The sequence below is a fragment of the Gossypium arboreum genome, chromosome 13 (assembly GCF_025698485.1).
Source record: "Gossypium arboreum isolate Shixiya-1 chromosome 13, ASM2569848v2, whole genome shotgun sequence".
In the NCBI taxonomy this organism is placed as follows: Eukaryota; Viridiplantae; Streptophyta; class Magnoliopsida; order Malvales; family Malvaceae; genus Gossypium; species Gossypium arboreum.
In genome coordinates, this window is record NC_069082.1 from 56,259,158 (window position 1) to 56,279,871 (window position 20,714).

The window sequence follows — 20,714 nt, forward strand, 5'->3', positions numbered from 1 at the left end:
GGTAATGCTCTGTAACCCTATTTTGATGACGAATTCGTGTAACACCCCGAACCCGAGACCATCGCCGGTTGTCGGACACGAGGGGTTAACAAGCCAAGTTCACTTGTTTTGCCCATCCATTTGACATTTCCAGTCAGGCTGGAAAACTGCGTCACTGTCGCCTTAAAAATCATATCTCGAGTTTCAAAACTCGGAAACTGGTTTCATAAATTTTCCCTGAATTTAGACTCATATATCCATCCATGGATTTATTTCTAGAATTTTTGGTCGGGCCAATTGGTACAGTTTATTAGTTAAAGTCACCCATGTTACAGGGATCGACTGCTCTGACCTTCGCGTGGTGTAACTTGAATATCTCTCAGTACAGGGATTTAATGCTGGTTCCGTTTGTTTCTAATGAAACTAGACTCAAAATGGAATCTTTACATATAAGGTATGTCTCCTAATTATTTTTGGATAATTTATAGTAAATTTTTAAAGTTGCGACAGGGAACCCAGAAACCATTCTGGCCCTGTCTCACAATAGCTTTAATATCTCTTAACATGTAACTCCTATGACCATTTCGTTTCTTCCATATGAAAATAGACTCATCAAGGTTCATTTACATAGCTTATTAACAATTTAATTCCATTCCTACGAATTTTGGTGATTTTTCACATTCACGTCACTGCAGCTGGCAGCATCTGTTTTTAAGGTAGGTCTTACCTATTTGGTAGTCTCCATGAACCAACTAGTCTTGCCATACATAGGTTCATATATGATCATTTTAACCATGCCAATGGCTGATCATATGACCAACATTCCCATTTCAAGCCATAGCCACATCATGACACCAAATATATACATACAAACCACAATTAGTCTAAGTCGATACTTCACTTTTACGAGCCATTTTCGCATGGCTGTACATATATACATCACAACATATTCAACCAACAAGGGTAGTCCTATACATGCCATTTCAAAGTTCAACCAAAATTTATACCAAAATAGAGGCGTGGATAGTGTGGATGACTTCGACTTTATTGATCCCGAATCCGATTGCTATCGGCGAAATCTATAAAACAGAGAGCCAAAGTAACGGGTAAGCATTTTTTATGCTTAGTAAGTCTCAAGGAATATAATCAGCTCTAATTACAGCAATACATTCACATAGCCAAATGCATCATTTCATTAATACACATTCTTACTTCACACTTCATCATTATATACTTTCACAAAGTATCAATCAATTCAATAACTGAAATTTATTAGTCGATTGAGCGAATGTTGCTCAAACATGTCGACTTTCAATGCACATATAACGTACCTTATCCTTTGGGCTTTTCGAGTGTACTAATTGAATTCATTACAGCAACCAACACTCACCTCCAGCCCAAGATTCTTGAATATAACCGGATATAATCACGTGCACAAATGCCTTGGTCTTAGCCGGATAGAATAACTTCGCACGAATGCCTTGGTCTTAGCCGGATATAGCCACTAGCACAATTGCCTTGGTCTTAACCGGATATAATTTCAACATAATTGTCTTGGGGCTTAGCCGGATATCATTCAATTTCTCATGTACACATACATCAATAATCATTGGACATACATATTTCATTTTCATTACTAAGGCTCAAAACGCAAATATAATCACAAGCATATTCGCCTTGGGACTTAGCCCGGTAGAATTCAAATGCTCATACATACATAATCAATAATCAATACACATCCATACTTTATTTCACATAATTCAAGTAGGGTCACTTCTTCAGACTTACCTCGGATGTTGTCGAACGGCTTTTTCGGCTATTCGATCACCTTTTCCTTCCCTTGTCCAATTGTGGCCCTCTTAGCTCTTGAGCTAATTCAAACAAATTCAATTTATTAAAACCTCATTGTGCTTGCTTATGGCGAATATGACAAGGAGTTTAAATGGTCATATGGCCACTCTTTAGCTTGAATACACAATGGTCATGCACATTTTATACTACATCAAGCAATTCAATACAATTTATTTGAGCATCAAGGAAAAGCTAAGGCCTTCAATAGGCTACCCAAGGCCGAATATTCATGTACATGTTGAGGTCAATTTTGCACTTAATACCTCACAAAAACAGCATGCATTTTACTAGTTAATGCTTTGCACATTGTGGCCCAAAACTTATAATATAGCATCAAGCACTTATATGTGTGCTAGGCGAATTGTGCTTGCAATTTCACAAGCATTCTTCCACATCTTCTTCTTTAAACCAATATATTCATCACTTACTTCATAGCCAAAACATCATGTGCAAACATATATATACAATATGAGCATGGCGAATTTCAAGGTGTCCCTAGCCATCCAAAAATACAAATTTTAACTAACATGCAAGAAGCATGAACCATGCTCATGAATGCATCATGGCGAATATGACAATCATGCTCCATTCAACTTCAATCATGGTTAAACACAAAAGAAAACTCAAAATCTTACTCAAGAGTAGACAATCCATCATTGCATGCATTATCATCAAGCTTCACACTTAGCATGCAATGGCTTTATCACCATAACAACTTTGGCCAAATACCATTTCCATGGCATAACAAGGATTTGAGCCATGGCTAACATGCACATCAAATTAGCAACCAAACCATGCATGAAACTCCCAACACAACCTCATACATACCTTAATCTTGATGCAAACTTAGCCAAATCTCCTTCTAGATCTCTTCTAAACAAAGGAAATGAAGCAAAATCCTTCTTCCTCTTAGTATTTTCGGCCAAAAGGAGAGAGCAAGCATGAACAAATTTTTTGTTTTCTCTTCTTGGTTGCACGGCAATGGGGGATGCTACTCTCTCACAGACATTTTTTTTTTCTTTTCTCACCCATGCTTAGTTGTTTATTATTTCTAACATCATCCATTAGTAAAACATGTTGGGAACATGTTCCCTTGCCCATAACCTTGTCATGGTTGGCCACTCCTCCTTAGGAAGGGGATTATTTGACATGCAACTCCACCTTTTTGTTAACATGTACTAACAAGCCATTTAAAATTAGCCTATCATATTTCACCATGTTTCACTTGATCCCTATTTAATACTTTCTCATACAAATGGGTAAAATTAGAGAATGAAATTTCCACATATGCATGCACACACATAGTAAGCATAGAATATAACAATTAATTATTTTTATGACTCGGTTTAGTGGTCCCAAACCATATTCGGCTAGGGTCTATTTTGGGCTGTCACAACTCTCCCCACTTAAGAAATTTTCGTCCCGAAAATCTTACCGGTAAATAGGTTTGGATATCGCTCTTTCATAGAATTCTCGGTCTCCAAAGTAGCTTCTTCTATCCCGTGCTTGAGCCATAACACTTTCACTAGCGGAACCCGCTTGTTTCGCAACTCTTTCACTTCTCGTGATAGGATACTGAATCGGTTCTTCCTCATAACTCATATTAGCTTGAATTTCAATTTCGATGGACTAATCACGTGCGATGGATCGGATCTATAGCGTCGAAGCATCGAAGCGTGAAAGACATCGTGAACCTTTTGAGTTCGGGGCAAAATCAAGCGTTATGCCACCGGACCGACTCGCTCGATATCTCATATGGCCCAATGAACCTCGGGCTCAACTTGCCCTTACGGCCGAACTCGAGTATCTTTTCCAAGGCGATACCTTGAGAAACACTTTATCACCCACGATACTCGATATCCTTACGCTTCAGATCCGCGTCACGACTTCGACGATCGGAGGCTATCTTCGACTTTCGCGGATTACTTTCACTTCTGCTCAGCATCCCTAATCAAATCCACCCGAAAATCTTGCTTTCACCGAGCTCGGTCCAAAACAATGGTGTACGGCATTTACGACCGTACAAGGCCTCGTAGGGTGCCATCTTAATACTTGATTGAAAGTCGTTGTTGTGCGAATTCAATCAACGGCAAATACCGCTCCCATGAACCACTAAACTCGAGGACGCAACATCTTAACATATCCTCAAGTATCTGAATTATCCGCCGGATTGACCATCGGTTTGGGGGTGAAAGGCGGTCTTGAAATGCAACTTGGTACCCAAAGCTTCTTGCAACTTTTTCCAAATTCGCGAGGTAAATCTCGGATCTCTATCCGACACGATGGAAATAGGCACCCGTGTAATCTCACAACTGAGAAACGTACAATTCCGCTAATTTGTCCATTGAAAATCCGTGCGTCGGGGACAAAGTGGGCCGACTTAGTCAATCGATCTACCACGACCCAAACCGCATCCTTCTTACTTCATCGACAATGGCAGTCCGGATACAAAGTCCATTGTGACTCGATCCCATTTCCACTCGGGTATCGTGATTGGCTGAAGTAATCCTGAAGGCACCTGATGTTCCGCTTTCACTTGTTGACATATTAAACATCTCGAAACAAAGTCGGAGATGTCTCGCTTCATACCATGCCACCAAACCGACGTTTCAAATCATTGTACATCTTCGTACTCCCCGGGTGGATTGCCATTCGGCTACAATGGGCTTCATTCGAATTATCGAAATGAGTTCAATTCTTTGGGACACACAGACGACTTTTGAACCTCAAACAATCATCATCGTCGATTTGAAACTCCGAGTCCTTGTTCGGAACACACGCAGCCCGTTTTGCAACCAACTCGTCGTCGACTTTCTGAGCTTCTCGAATTTGGTGTGTCAATAATGGTTTGGCTTTCAATTCAGCCACTAACACACTGTCGGATCGGACAGACAAGTGCACATTCATCGCTCGTAAAGTGAATAACGATTTGCGACTCAAGGCATCCGCAACCACATTCGCCTTTCCCGGGTGATAGTCAATGATCAGCTCATAATCCTTTAACAGCTCGAGCCAACGTCTTTGTCGCAGATTTAAGTCTCTTTGGGTCATCAAATATTTGAGACTTTTGTGATCCGAGTATACATGGCACCTTTCACCAAATAAGTAATGTCGCCAAATCTTTAAGGCGAATACGATGGCGGCCAATTCGAGATCATGAGTCGGATAATTTTTCTCATGTGGCTTTAATTGCCTCGACGCATAGGCCACAACTCGACCTTCTTGCATTAATACGCAACCTAACCCAAGTAGAGAGGCGTCGCTATAGATGACAAACTCCTTGCCGGACTCGGGTTGCACTAGAATTGGGGCTTCAGTCAAATAAGTTTTCATTGATCGAAACTTTTTGGCATTTCTCCATCCATTCGAACTTAACATCCTTTTGGAGTAGCCGTCATCGGCGTGGCTATCGTTGAGAAGCCTTTACAAATCGTCGGTAATAACCAAGCCCCAAAAAGCTCGAACCTCAAGAATATTTCTGAGGCTTCCAATTAAGTATGGCTGAAATTTTATTCGGTTAGACTCGAATACCCGATCAGAGATACCACATGACCCAAGAAGCTAACCTCTCTAACCGAACTCACACTTGTTTAACTTAGCATATAATTGCTTATCCGTAAAATTTGCAGACTAACCGCAGTGTTCAAAGATGTTCGGTCTCATTTCTTGAATAGACCAATATGTCATCAATGAACACGACTACTTAATCGATCCAAATATGGTCTAAAGATCCGATTCATTAAATCCATAAATACCGAGGGCATTAGTGAGCCCAAACGGCATCACTAGGAACTCATAGTGACCATATCTCGCTCAAAGGCGCTCTTGGTACGTCCAATCTCGGATTCGCAATTGATAATAGCCCGATCTCAAATCTATTTTCGAGAACACCGAGGCTCCCTTCAGTTGATCGAACAAGTCATCAATACGTGGCAACGGATATTTGTTCTTTATCGTCGCTTTATTAAGTCGACGATAGTCGATGCTACGTACCGCATGGTTCCATCCTTCTTCTTCACGAACAATCTTGGCGCACCCAAGGCGAAAAACTCGAAGCGAGCAAAACCTCTATCCACCAATTCTTGCAACCGAGCTTTCAACTCCTTTAATTCCGTTGGTGCCATACGATACGGAGCTATCGAAATTGAGTGGTACCGGTACCAATTCGATGCCAAATTCTATTTCCGAACAGTGGTAAACCCGGCAATTCTTCGGGAAAACATCCGGTATTCACAAACCACGGGCACAGATTCGGGTTTCTTTTCGATTCCTTGTCATCGAGCACGACGCAAGGTACGCCGCACCCTTTTCTTACATATTTACGGGCCAACATCGCCGATATTACGGTGGCAACCCTTTAAGTCCGTAGACTCAACCCGAATTATTTCATTATTCGCGCACCTCAAATCGATAGTCTTGCTCTTGCAATTTACAACCGCATCGTGCATGGTCAACCAATCCAAACCAAGAATAACGTCGAACTCATCGAACGGCAAAATCATCAAGTCCGCCGGAAAACAAGAACCTCGGAACACTAGGGGACTTTTCTTGCACAATTTGTTGACAAGCACGTAATGACCCAAGGGGTTTGACACCCGAATTACAAACTCAGTAGACTCAATGGGAAAAGTCTTACTAGATGCTAAGGTTTCACATATATATGAATGAGTAGAACCAGGGCCAATCAAAGCAATCACATTTGTATTGAAAAGAGTGAAAGTACCGGTAATAACATCCGGAGAGGCAGCATCCTCGCGCGCGCGCGTATGGCATAAGTCCTAGCAGAGCACGAGCCTCGAGATCGATGGTAGCATCTCTAGATCCTCTCGACCGCCAATCGACATTGCCCATATTTCTAGATGGCCTACCTCGGCGGTGGTAGCACCGGGTTTCCACTCGACTCACATTCTGCTCAAGCATCCTCGGGCAATCCTTCATAAAGTGGTCGGCCGATCCACACTTATAGCAGGAGCGATCACGAAACCAACAGCTCCTCGAATGCCATTTGCCACAATGTGGACACTCCGCCTCTCTCGGCGATCATTTCCACCATCGGCGATCAAGTGACTCGTGTGGTCACAGGGGCCGATCGCTTCTCGTCTAGAAAAGCCCAAACGCCTCTAGACCGGCTCGCATCATCTCGAAATCTCTTGATGCTTGTTGAAGAGACTTTCCGAGGATCTCTTTCGAATTCTCCGGTTCCCACATCAGCTTTTTGTTTCTCCTTTCTAAGCTCTTGACTTTACAAGCTCGCTCAACAAGTACTACGAACTCTCGTATCTCGAGGATGCCAACAAACATCCTTATATCATCATTCAGCCCATCCTCGAAGCGTTTACATAATAGCTTCGGACGAAATGCATTCTCGCTGCATCGGCTAATCCTCACAAATTTTCGTTCGTGAGTCGAATCGACATCGAACCTTGCTTAAGATCAAGGAATTCCCTCCGCTTTTGGTCGATGAATCTCGATGATATACTTTTTGAACTCGGTTTGAAAGAATTCCCAAGTCACTTGCTCTCTAGGCACCACAAGTCGAGTACTCCACCAATAGTAGGCGGACTCGCGTAGCAAGGAGATGGTACACTTTAAGCACTCATCGGGTGTACAGGATAGCTCATCAAGCACCGGATAGTGTTATCTAACCAAAATTCAGCTCGCTTCGGCATCATCATCATCCGTAGCCTTAAATTCAGTGGCCCCATGTTTTCAATCCTATCGATTGGGGCTTACTTGACCTTATTTGGTCACCACCGGAGGTATTGTAGGAGGGGTTGCATTTGTCGGGAATGGAGGTTGTGGAACAGTAGTGTTGGTTCGAATGTATTGATTAAACCATTCGTTCATCACACTATAAAAGGCTTGCCTAGCCTCGTCATTAGGATTGCTGGCCATAGGTTGAGAGTCCGCCGGTGCTGTCCCTTGCGCGGAGCAGCGCCACACTCTCCACATCATCAGCTATCGCTTTCGGTTGGGATCGGGATCCATTGCTATAAACAAACACAAAGTCAAATTGTCGAAATCACCACACTATCGATTCATCATTTAATGGCATGTATAGCTAGACCCCAAACACATCACGGTAGTCCTAGAATCGACTAAACCGTGGCTCTGATACCAATAAAATTATAACACCCCGAACCTGAGACCATCGCCGGTTGTCGGACACGAGGGGTTAACAAGCCAAGTTCACTTGTTTTGCCCATCCATTTGACATTTCCAGTCAGGCTGGAAAACTGCGTCACTGTCGCCTTAAAAATCATATCTCGAGTTTCAAAACTCAGAAACTGGTTTCGTAAATTTTGCCTGAATTTAGACTCATATATCCATCCATGGATTTATTTCTAGAATTTTTGGTCGGGCCAATTGGTACAGTTTATTAGTTAAAGTCACCCATGTTACAGGGATCGACTGCTCTGACCTTCGCGTGGTGTAACTTGAATATATCTCTGTACAGGGATTTAATGCTGGTGACGTTTATTTCTAATGAAACTAGACTCAAAATGGAATCTGTACATATAAGGTATGTCTCCTAATTATTTTTGGATAATTTATAGTAAATTTTTAAAGTTTCGACAGGGAACCCAGAAACCATTCTGGCCCTGTCTCACAATAGCTTTAATATCTCTTAACATGTAACTCCTATGACCATTTCGTTTCTTCCATATGAAAATAGACTCATCAAGGTTTATTTACATAGCTTATTCACTATTTAATTCCATTCCTACGAATTTTGGTGATTTTTCACATTCACGTCACTGCAGCTGGCAGCATCTGTTTTTAAGGTAGGTCTTACCTATTTGGTAGTCTCCATGAACCAACTAGTCTTGCCATACATAGGTTCATATATGATCATTTTAACCATGCCAATGGCTGATCATATGACCAACATTCCCATTTCCAAGCCATAGCCACATCATGACACCAAATATATACATACAAACCACAATTAGTCTAAGTCGATACTTCACTTTTACGAGCCATTTTCGCTTGGCGTACATATATACATCACAACATATTCAACCAACAAGGGGTAGTCCTATACATGCCATTTCAAAGTTCAACCAAAATTTATACCAAAATAGAGGCGTGGATAGTGTGGATGACTTCGACTTTATTGATCCCGAATCCGATTGCTATCGAGCGAAATCTATAAAACAGAGAGCCAAAGTAACGGGTAAGCATTTTTTATGCTTAGTAAGTCTCAAGGAATATAATCAGCTCTAATTACAGCAATACATTCACATAGCCAAATGCATCATTTCATTAATACACATTCTTACTTCACACTTCATCATTATATACTTTCACAAAGTATCAATCAATTCAATAACTGAAATTTATTAGTCGATTGAGCGAATGTTGCTCAAACATGTCGACTTTCAATGCACATATAACGTACCTTATCCTTTGGGCTTTTCGAGTGTACTAATTGAATTCATTACAGCAACCAACACTCACCTCCAGCCCAAGATTCTTCGAATATAACCGGATATAATCACGTGCACAAATGCCTTGGTCTTAGCCGGATAGAATAACTTCGCACGAATGCCTTGGTCTTAGCCCGGATATAGCCACTAGCACAATTGCCTTGGTCTTAACCGGATATAATTTCCAGCATAATTGTCTTGAGGGCTTAGCCCGATATCATTCAATTTCTCATGTACACATACATCAATAATCATTGGACATACATATTTCATTTTCATTACTAAGGCTCAAAACGCAAATATAATCACAAGCATATTCGCCTTCGGGACTTAGCCGGGTAGAATTCAAATGCTCATACATACATAATCAATAATCAATACACATCCATACTTTATTTCACATAATTCAAGTAGGGTCACTTCTTCAGACTTACCTCGGATGTTGTCGAACGGCTTTTTCGGCTATTCGATCACCTTTTCCTTCCCTTGTCCAATTGTGGCCCTCTTAGCTCTTGAGCTAATTCAAACAAATTCAATTTATTAAAACCTCATTGTGCTTGCTTATGGCGAATATGACAAGGAGTTTAAATGGTCATATGGCCACTCTTTAGCTTGAATACACAATGGTCATGCACATTTTATACTACATCAAGCAATTCAATACAATTTATTTGAGCATCAAGGAAAAGCTAAGGCCTTCAATAGGCTACCTAAGGCCGAATATTCATGTACATGTTGAGGTCAATTTTGCACTTAATACCTCACAAAAACAGCATGCATTTTACTAGTTAATGCTTTGCACATTGTGGCCCAAAACTTATAATATAGCATCAAGCACTTATATGTGTGCTAGGCCGAATTGTGCTTGCAATTTCACAAGCATTCTTCCACATCTTCTTCTTTAAACCAATATATTCATCACTTACTTCATAGCCAAAACATCATGTGCAAACATATATATACAATATGAGCATGGCCGAATTTCAAGGTGTCCCTAGCCATCCAAAAATACAAATTTTAACTAACATGCAAGAAGCATGAACCATGCTCATGAATGCATCATGGCCGAATATGACAATCATGCTCCATTCAACTTCAATCATGGTTAAACACAAAAAGAAAACTCAAAATCTTACTCAAGAGTAGACAATCCATCATTGCATGCATCATCATCAAGCTTCACAATTAGCATGCAATGGCTTTATCACCATAACAACTTTGGCCAAATACCATTTCCATGGCATAACAAGGATTTGAGCCATGGCTAACATGCACATCAAATTAGCAACCAAACCATGCATGAAACTCCCAACACAACCTCATACATACCTTAATCTTGATGCAAACTTAGCCAAATCTCCTTCTAGATCTCTTCTAAACAAAGGAAATGAAGCAAAAATCCTTCTTCCTCTTAGTATTTTCGGCCAAAAGGGAGAGAGCAAGCATGAACAAATTTTTTGTTTTCTCTTCTTGGTTGCACGGCAATGGGGGATGCTACTCTCTCACACATTTTTTTTCTTTTCTCACCTATGCTTAGTTGTTTATTATTTCTAACATCATCCATTAGTAAAACATGTTGGGAACATGTTCCTTGCCCATAACCTTGTCATGGCCGCCACTCCTCCTTAGGTAGGGATTATTTGACATGCAACTCCACCTTTTGTTAACATGTACTAACAAGCCATTTAAAATTAGCCTATCATATTTCACCATGTTTCACTTTGATCCCTATTTAATACTTTCTCATACAAATGGGTAAAATTAGAGAATGAAATTTCCACATATGCATGCACACACATAGTAAGCATAGAATATAACAATTAATTATTTTTATGACTCGGTTTAGTGGTCCCGAAACCACATTCCGGCTAGGGTCTATTTTGGGCTGTCACAATTCGGGTTAGGGGGTGTTACAAAACCTGTCTCTGATACCAATAAATGTAACACCCTTAACCCTATCCATCGTCGAAATAGGATTACGAAGTATTATTGGAGTTTACAATACAAACAAATAGAATTTTGAACATTTCATAACATATCAATATTCATATAAAAAACCAATCAAAATCATTCATATTGTCCCATATACGAGCCCCCGAGGCTCAAAATAAGCATTAGAAACAAGTTGGGACTAAATCAAAAACTCAGAGAAATTTTTGGAAAGCATTGAAAAATTTCAAAGTTGCAAGGGTCATACGGCTGTGTGGCCACCGTGTGACTCACACAGATAAGAGACATGCTTGTGTCTTAGGCCATGTAGGCATTCGAATTAGGGACACACAACCATGTCTCAGCCCGTGTTTGTGCCCGTGTAACTTACTAACTTGGTCACATAGCCAAGCCACACTCTCGTGTGCTAGGCTATGTACCCTTGGAAGTAACCTCACATGCCCGTGTGCCAGGCCATGTGCTATGCCCTATAACAGCCTGACTTGCAACCCTTTGAAAGCTACAAGGGGCACACGACCATGCCACCTGGCCATGTGCCACACACGGCTGATACACACGCCCGTGTGGACGAAAATAGAACATTTTACAAGCCATATTTCTTAACCAATTTGGCATAAACAAACACTCAACATTATGCATATAAGCAAGCCATAATAAGGTACTAAACCATGCATTTTCTAGCCTTATACAAAAGGAATGATAACATAGAACCAATATACCCTTAGGCACCTCAAATGACAATTTTTAAACATGACTAATCATGTTGTCAATATAAGCAATTGATCAACTAACATATATGCATATTTACACCAAAACTTACCATGTAGATCATTTAACAAAACATACCATTTGGTACCAAAACTCCATTCTAAAACTAGCATCAAATGACTATATAAATTATTTCCACCAAAATACCAATTTATCATAATTACATCCTATCACAAAGCACATATTCAATATGCATATTCATTCCAAAATATTTATCTTCCATAATTCAACCGTACCAAGTTATTCATCAACCATTAGAGAGCAAATATTTACATACCATATACTAGACTTATACTATCATCAAAGTGCCAAAACATTAGCCAAATAAATGGCCAAATTATCAACAAAGCATAGAGGCCAACATTAGCCAAAATAACTTATACATGCCATTATAACCAAACTTAAACCAACCAAAAGTATCGAGTGAGTCGATGGATAGTGTTATATAGCTCTGACAAGCTTTCAACCTGAATGAGCTTTCAATTCACTAAAAACACAAAAAAATACACAAAGTAAGCATTTAAGCTTAGTAAGTTCGAATAACATAGAATTTAACTTACCATTTAAGCACATATTAGGTAAGTAAACAATACATATCCCAACATAACTTGGCCAAGTGCCTAAGCACATATTCACCAACATGTTAGCCATGTAAAATCACATATAAACCAAATCATGGATATGCTCAACAAATAATCAAATTTTCATATACATGTATCATCCATTTCATTTAACTATATATCAAGTAATAACCTTTCCATGTATTTCATGTATATACCTGTAATAGTTGGTATTGAACTCATATTATCTCGTAACAGAACATTGCCTGTTGATCCATTTAGAATATCATTGGATACTCGAGATGGCTCACACATAGTGTGCTAAATTGTAATCCGTCAATTCCTATACATGTATGCTCATACGAGCTATGAATCGGTATGCTCTAATGAACTGTTTATCAGTAAGCTCATACGAGCTAAGAATCGATAAGCTCTCATGAGTTGCAAATTGGTAAGCTCATACGAGCTGTGGTGTGTTCACAACACATGCAGGACCTCAACCAAATCGGTAAATCTGATGAATGTCATTTGTATCCTATGAATTCCTAAGGTTCAAATAGGACTCTGTAATCGATATACGTCGTCGAATACTCGATCGGTATTTATACATGGCAATCATACAAATCACACACATATAATTCAATTAAAACATATAAATACTCAATTTAATTACACGAACTTACCTCTACGCGTATATATAGATACAGACGTAATTAATCCAATATTTTCTCTTTGCCTTGATCTAACTCCATACGAGGTATGACTGGATCAATTGAGCATTCAAAGTTGTTGAAACCTAGCTTCCAAAAATAGATTTTTTTTCTTTGATATTCGATTGAAAAATAATGGAAGAAGATGACAATTTGTTTGGTTTTATTTATTATGACTTTAATTACTTAATTACCTAATTAACCTTTAAAGTTAAACCAAATTTCAAAATTTCCAAGCCAATATCTTCCACTAACACATTTATGAACTAATTATCATATAAGGACCTCCGCTTTAAATTTCTATAGCTATTTAATACCTTTAGCTATTAAAACTCAACTTTTACACTTTACGCATTTAGTCCTTTTTATCAAATTGAGCTTGTAAATGGTAAAATTTCTTAACGAAATTTATATAGTATTCCTATCATGCTGTAGACCATAAAATAATAGTAAAATAAAATTTTGGATTTTGGATTTGTGGTCCTAAAACCATTGTTTCTATTTCACTGAAAATCGGCTATTACACACATGTATAATCAAGACTAGATGGTGCCGTAAGACGAGCAATAATGAACAAGACTTACAATGATTGTATGAATTAATAGAGAATATGGCAGTGAATTCCTGGCAGTGGCCAACCAAAAGCTACACCTATAATTAGAAGCCATATATGATCAAAGTTGTCCAATAAGATAATAGATACCAACAAATTGTGGATAGGCTCAATTTTATAGAGTCTTCAACTAGTGTGTCACCTATGTATGGAGGAGGTAAACCTATCTTCCATTATATCAATAATTCCACTGAGGACGTGAGCTATATTGGGAATATGTGGAAATCCTTATTCAAACACTTATAATGTCAGATGGAGAGATCACCCAAACTTGAGATGGGGTAGAAATCAAGGAGGAAGTTATAACTCTAACTAGGTTAAGAATGCTAATTATCAACCTCCTTACTTGTAGAAGCCTCAGGAGAGGGCCAACCCAAATGACCATATCGTATGTGGTCAGTGCTTTGATTGAATCAAGGAGGAAATTCAGTCAATGAGGACATACATGAAATAGGTGCAATCTGAGTGCACCAAATCTATCCGACCCCGAATTAGATATATTTATATCTGATTCATCCCTACATTCATTCTTAACCATCTCGTTAGAACTTAACTAGAATAGTAACTAAACAAACTTGGCGTACTATACCTTTAGCAATGCCTGTATTACCCAAAAACCCTCAATACTCATACCAATCTCTTCTTCCTTACATCTCCACACATTCAGAGAACATCCTTACCTGATACTCTAACATCAACTATATGTCTGATGTATGTATATGCCAAAAGCATCAATTGCGCAGATAGTACTGTGCCACTTAGATTACTTTCGGGTTATGTGCTAAACTCAAGACTTGCCAAAACTGGGTGTTATAACTCTCCTCCACTTAGGAAATTTCATCTTCAAAATTAATATAATCTTGGCGAATTCATTTACTTAAATAATTACTAGCCGCTCGTTTGACGCATCACCAAGAGCCCATACTTGCTTAGAATGCCAATAGGTTAGCCCACTTACTAAGACTTATCGGTTTCATTAGAATTTCAAAATTTCACAATTTACCCCTTTACAGATGTCACCATCACATTGAAGAACTTAAATAGTCATCTATTACTTGACTTCTCGAGCAAGATTACCTCTATTTATATCCATTATTTCAATAGCCCCCTTTTCTTTTTCACTTGCTGCAACATCTAAATCCCTAATTTGTTGTCATTTCAATTTTTTCTTTTCTTTCTTCGTCTTCATCTACTCAAAGCTACTAATCGTTCTTCCTTTATTTTCTTTTTCTTACACTTATCACCAAAATGGTTTGAACCACAACCTGAGGAAGGGGCCGAAGCCAATCTAGATGAAATGTTACTCTAACCAATCTAATTACTTTAGACCTCTAGGTCTTGAGAATACCCCACCGAGTGTATGGTCACAGTCGATCATTTGTAGCACCACCAAGGACGAGATGGATTGGTATTGAAGAGTCCAAGGTATACTAAACCCAAACTTAGCTTACTCTAATTTCCTAAACATGCGTCAGTTGTTATGGCCAAATTTGAAAAACTACATTGGTTACTGGAATGGCCTAGAAAATTCTTCGTAGTTTTCAAACATACTTTTTAAACCATTTGCCTAAATCATTTCAAAACTATTGAAATCGAGAATTTTAGAAATCGATGATTTCAATATTTTATAATTTGTAAGAGTTTGATTGCTATTCAAAACTTTCATAATTTCAATCATATTTCAAAATCATTCATTCATTAATTCAAAACTAAAGAACTTGGTTGTTCATCATTATTCAAGAAGAACATGTTAACTTTAGAAATCAAATGTCTTTAATAATCTTATTTGTAAACATTAGTAATTTTGAAAACTAAATCTAATTTTATTAAAAACTCGCTTCTCGAATTGTAGCAGAAATGTAATATTGATGATTTTTATGAAGATTATAATGATTTTTTTCTAAAATTGTATTTTGTTAAAATCAATATTTCATGAAAATTCAATAAAACATCAATAGACAATTTAAAACCTCAAATACTAAGTAGTATTTTTGTCTAAAACTTATTTTCATTGTTGTAGTGAAAATGATTGATTTTGCAAGTTTTAAAAAAAGCCAAGATCTCATACATAATCTAATCAAATACTATTTTATGCAGTTTTTAAAACTTAACGACATGTAAATTAGAATAAATATCTTGAAAGTAAAGTCTAATGCCACAGTCTAAGTCAAACTTAAAATAGTCTTAATTTAACAAAATATAAAAATAGACTTGAAGTACTTTATTTTAAAAATAACTATGAGAAGCTCCTCTAAATGTCGTCATCGAATCCTAACCTTGTGAAAAATTTGAAAGGACAAAAAAAATGAAGGGGGTGAGCTATTAAGCCCAATGTGAGACTTAACTCAAGTATTAAAAAGGAATTTAGTATACAAATCAAAATATTACAGAGAATTTATATAGTTTAATTCCACAGAATCTTAACTTAGGTAACAATTAGTAATTAAACATACATTTCATAAAAATAACAGAATGTTATATCAAAACAATTTCACAAGTAGCAGTGTGTATGAGTATGTCAATGCAAAGCTTTTTAAAAAGCGGTGCAAGTTTTTCAGAAACCGCTCCTACCCAACTTCACTACACACCATAAAAGAGTTCTCCCAAAACTCATTCATCCATTAACACACTAATATTGTGGACAGGCCACTAGATAATGTAGACAAGCTGCCAAATTCATATAATTGTGGACAAGCCACCAGAAATTACAGATAACCAGAAATCATGGTTAAACCACAAGAATATGTAGACCATTAAATTGCTAGAATTTCCTCCTTTCAGTATCATCCCAACCCCATGCATGTGATATGGCATACAAAAACAAAATTTTTAGTGGGCATCCTTAACATGTGAATCATATTTATTTTACAAAATTGTTGTAACAGCCCGATTTTGGGCTTAGTCAGAGCAGTGGTTTCGGAACCACTAATTGAGGTCAGAGAAATAATTTTTTTATATTATTTTATGTGTTATAGCATGTTTATATGAATGCATGAAAGTTTTGGTGAAATAATTTTAGCGATTACATGCTCAATTTCGAAAAAGAACCAAATCGCATAAAGGGGAAAAGTTTTTTTCTTCTAACAAATGGTGTTAAATAGCTCATAATGAGGGGTATTTAAAGGGAAAAAAGACCCAATTCAATAGGGTGACCGACCATAGAGACAAATAGGAGTAGAAAAGTCAAAATTAGGTGAAGCTAGTAGCTTAATTTTGATTAGAAATTAAACAAAAAGAAAAGGGTTTTCATCTTTTTCATCTCTTGTCCATGCCACTGTAAGTATCAGCCATTTTAGGGGTTTTGGAGCTTCAAAATTTCAGCCATTCTTTACCTTTACAAGTAAGTGATTTTGATGGCCTTTCTTAATAATTTTTGTACTTTTGGGACCCTTGTAGCATAATCTAGCTAATGAGGGGACTATTTTGCAAAATGGTTGAAAGTATAGGGTTTTACCATGAGATTATTCATGTTTTTTGCTTAATTTTTATGGAATAAAATGAATCTTGGTTGTGAAACAAACAACTTCTATGAAATAGTTTTCATGAAAACCCTAACTAAAGACCATTTTGCATAAGTTATAAATCATGTGGTAAATGTGTGAAATAATGGGAATTGTGGGCTTTTTTTGGTATAAAAAGAATTTGGCTAGGCTTGGTTAGTGAGAAAATTTGATAAAAATTGATTTACGGGCCTAGGGGTAAAATAGTAATTTTGAGAAAGTCTAGGGGCAAAATGGTCATTTTACCAAAATATGATTTATGAAATGCATTGATTAATATGATGATTAAATTAGTGAATTTTTATCATTTTAGATCAAAAAATACAAAATTCAAACCTAGACCGGGGGTAGGCCAAATAAGTAGATTAAATCCAATTAGTCGCCACTTTTTGTATACCGAGGTAAGTTGTACGTAAGTAAGGCAATTTTATCATTATTATGTGTTGAATGATTAATTTTGCGTAATATGGTTGAGATTGCCTATGAATAATGCATGATGAAATTCAATGTAGTGGAGTCCCGATTGAACTTAGGAATAGATTGGATATCCATGCTATGACATTTGGGTGATATGTGTGCTAGAGGAAGACCATGTCTGGGACATGGCATCGGCCACCTTATGAGAGCCAGTGTAAGACCATGTCTAGGACATGGCATCGACATTGAGATGAGAGATAGTGTAAGACCATGTTTGGGACATGGCATCAGCCTTGACATGAGAGCTAGTGTAAGACCATGTCTAGGACATGGCATCAGCCTCGACATGTAAGCCAGTGTAAGACCATGTCTGGGGCATGGCATCGACAATTTCACCCTCTTGTGTAAAGCTTGGAAGATATCCTTTAGCATTCCAAATGGTTTCACGGGTTATTTTAAAAGCATGTGAGAGTGATATGGGATGATATAATCATGTTGTGAGTGGTACAGCTTCTTATTCAAAACTCATGAGAAATGAGTCTAGTTGTGTTGCCTTTATGGTAAGAATGACATGAGTAAGTTCTAGCTATGGAAATAACCTTGGGGACGATATTGTAGTATTTGGCTTATACCTATGATATAAAAGCATGTGGTGACATTTATCTTTGTTTATTTAAGAATGTGTGTTGATTTATAATATTCGTGGTTGATGTTGTTACTTATTTATATACAACTTACTAGGCTTTATGCTTATTCCCTCTCTTTTCCATTTTCTTATTGTTCCACCAAGTTAGTATCGAGAATCAAGGGACATCGAAGACATTGATCACACTATCACCTGAAGCTTTTGGTATAACTAGTTTAAATGTTTTGATTGTGGCATGTATAGGGACTTAAATCTTTTGTTTAGTGTCTTGTTAGTTTAGCCACAAGTGTTGGCTCATATGATGGATGTGATATTCATTTTGTATAGGCCATTAATGTTGGCTAATTTTGATTTTTATTAATGACATTTGATGTAAATGGTTGTGGTTGATTTGGTCATATGTGTTATGCTTGGATTGGTTTTGGTTTATATTGTGTAGGTTGGTGTAAGTAAGAGTGGCAAAAAGGCTTGGCAAATAGCCTTATTTTTGTCCACACAGGCAGACACAATGGCATGTGTCTAGACCGTGTGTGACACACAGCTTGCCCCCGGGCGTGTAGTCTAGCCGTGTGTCCCCTGCACCTACATTTTACAAGTCAGTATGCATGGTAGTAAACACACGGGTAGAGACACGATCGTGTGTCTCAGTCTGTGGTGGACACGGCCTAACACACGGGTGTGTGTCGTGGCCGTGTGCCCTTAAGGGGTTGTTGACGTCAGAAACAGAATGTCAAGGTTTTTGCACAAGGGCTGAGACACGGGCGTGTCATGGCCGTGTGGGAGACACGGGTCATGGACACGGGCATGTTCCAAGTCGTGTGAAAATCCCTGTAGGTTTGAATCGAAAAATAAATTCGTATAGGCTGGGGACACTGGCGTGTCCCGACATGTTTAGGCCGTGTGAGCCATACGGGCCTTGAACATGTCCATGTTAGGAAAACACACGGGCATGTTGCCCTTCCACACGGGCGTGTGCCCCTGTCAGCTTGAGAATTTACAAAACTTTCTAGAGTGCACAAATTAGTCCCAAATTAATTCCAAAGGGTATTCGGGGCCTCATAGGCCCATAGTAGGGACATTAAGGTATTATGAAAAGTTTTAAATTGGGATGAAATGTCATAACTAGCAAATGTATGATTGTTTGAGTTTAAGTCTGGTAACACCTCGTATTCTTGTTTTGGTGTCGAACTTGGGTAAGGGGTGATACATTTGTGGTATCAGAGGTATGGTTTAGTCGATTCTCGGACTAACCTAGCGTGAGTACGAGTCTAGCTATACATGCCATAAATATATTATGATAGTGTGACAACACCTGACAAATTTAAATTGTGTTTTCATTTAGTAAATGGATCCCGACAGAGAAATGGCGGACGATGTAGAGAGTAATGTGCTGGCTCCCGCTGAGGGGACTGCGCTAGTAGAGTGTGGGTTTGTGACAATGAGTCAAGGCGGAGGGGCTTGAGAGGCCTAGCCCTATATGATGGATGCTTGGTACTCAGAGTTCGTTCATGCAAATCCGAACACTCTGCCTCCCCCACCTCCTCAGATTCCTCAGCCTGCCCATTTGGCTTCCCAAAGAGTAGAATTGGTTAGGAGAGTAAAACCTCTGATAGATAGAATTATGAAGCAAGGGGCCAAAGAATTTAGACCGAATATAGATGATGACCCCGAGAGGGTAGAGTTCTAGCTAGAAAATACCATTAGGGTATTCAATGAGTTGTCTTGCACACCTGAAGAGTGCATGAAATGTGTTGTGTTACTCCCACAAGACTCGGCCTACCAGTTGTGGAACACCCTTGTGTCAGTTGTGCCAAAGGAAAAGATTACATGGGAGTTTTTCCAAGAAGAATTCCAAAAGAAGTACATTAGTCAGAGGTTTGTAAATCAGAAGAGGAAGGAATTTCTAGAATTGAAGCAAGGCCAAATAATAGTAACAGAATATGAGCGTGAGTTTGTAAGGCTCAGAAAATATACTAGGGAGTACATATCTACCAAAGCCATCATGTGTGTAACATCTCGAAATAGGGCCTAATGGAATAGTGGTTGCGAAACCACAAATCCGAGATAGAAAAGTTTATTTCGATTAATTTTTATGATTTACTGAGTGATTAGATCCATGTGTTAGAGTATTGATAAGAAATTTTATAGATTTCATGTTCAATTTGCCTATTAGGGCTTATTTGTAGAAGTTGTTGTAACAGCCCGATTTAGGGCCTAAACGGAATCATGGTTTAGAACCACGAATTCGAAGTCGAAAAATTTATTTCGATTAAGTTTTAAGGTTTATTTA